Consider the following 1,109-nt stretch of genomic DNA (forward strand, 5'->3'; position numbering starts at 1 on the left):
CTTGAAGATGGAATAATAAGCCAGAACTAATGACATTAGCATCTATTCCGAAAGCTTGCACTGCGTTAGTGACCTGTTCATGCACAACTGGCTGTGGCAAGAGATGCGGTTGTGTGAGAGCGGAGGCAGAAGAATTGCACAAGTGCTTGTGCTTGTGAGGGCTTATGTAACAATAATACAAACGTAGAGGATGATGATACAAACTAGCTAGCTAGTCAGTGAATATGTTAGAAGTTAAGTAGTTGAACTTAAATGACTGCCTATGTGTGCATACAAGTAACTCAGTGGAAAAGCAATTTTGACTTTTAAAGCAACTTGATCATATTGGATACTTATGTAATCATATTGGATAATTATGTAATCCGTGATGAACATGACCTTTGACCCTTTTCAACTGAAAACACCCATTATACACTGTACTATTCTAAACACAATGATTATAATAGAACAATAGCAATTAATATCACAACAAGTATTCAAAACATGATTTTCAACGATTTTAGGGATTTTTCCGAAAAGGGTGGAAATTCGATCCCTCATAAATATTAGGTAGAAAGGAGTTAAAAGACCATTTTACTTTTAAAAACTGCCTAAGGACGTCTTTTTAAGATTAAAACCATCATTATGAAAATATATGCAGGCAAAGTATGATATTTGAGGTAAAAAATATTGAATATCCCCAAAATTGGTAATCACGTGATCACTTAACCTTTGACCTTATTAGGACCCTCAATTTACATAATCTTTCATATTTGTTTTTGTTTTGTAAAGGTGTTATCCTAAGCTTCAAAATGAGGTATCATAATTATGTATAGCATACAAGATGATCGAATTACAGAGTTTTTCATAAACAAGTCTTCAGTGTTTTCGTCGTTTTTTTCAAATTGCGTATTCGCTAAAAAGGGTTAATTTTGGCCCTTTTCGGAAAAATCTCAAGTGTCATCCACTCTTACTGAATGCAGGACATCATATACTAAGAATATATGGTGGATGCCGGCTTGTAACAGAAAATTATTTTAAAACCTTAACGAGGCCTCTTTTCAGATTTCGCCCCTCTACTATTAGAATACCCTCTACTTTAGCTTGCTCTCGTATCTATGTTGCTCTTT

This window comes from Palaemon carinicauda, chromosome 28, assembly GCF_036898095.1.
Source record: "Palaemon carinicauda isolate YSFRI2023 chromosome 28, ASM3689809v2, whole genome shotgun sequence".
In the NCBI taxonomy this organism is placed as follows: domain Eukaryota; kingdom Metazoa; phylum Arthropoda; class Malacostraca; order Decapoda; family Palaemonidae; genus Palaemon; species Palaemon carinicauda.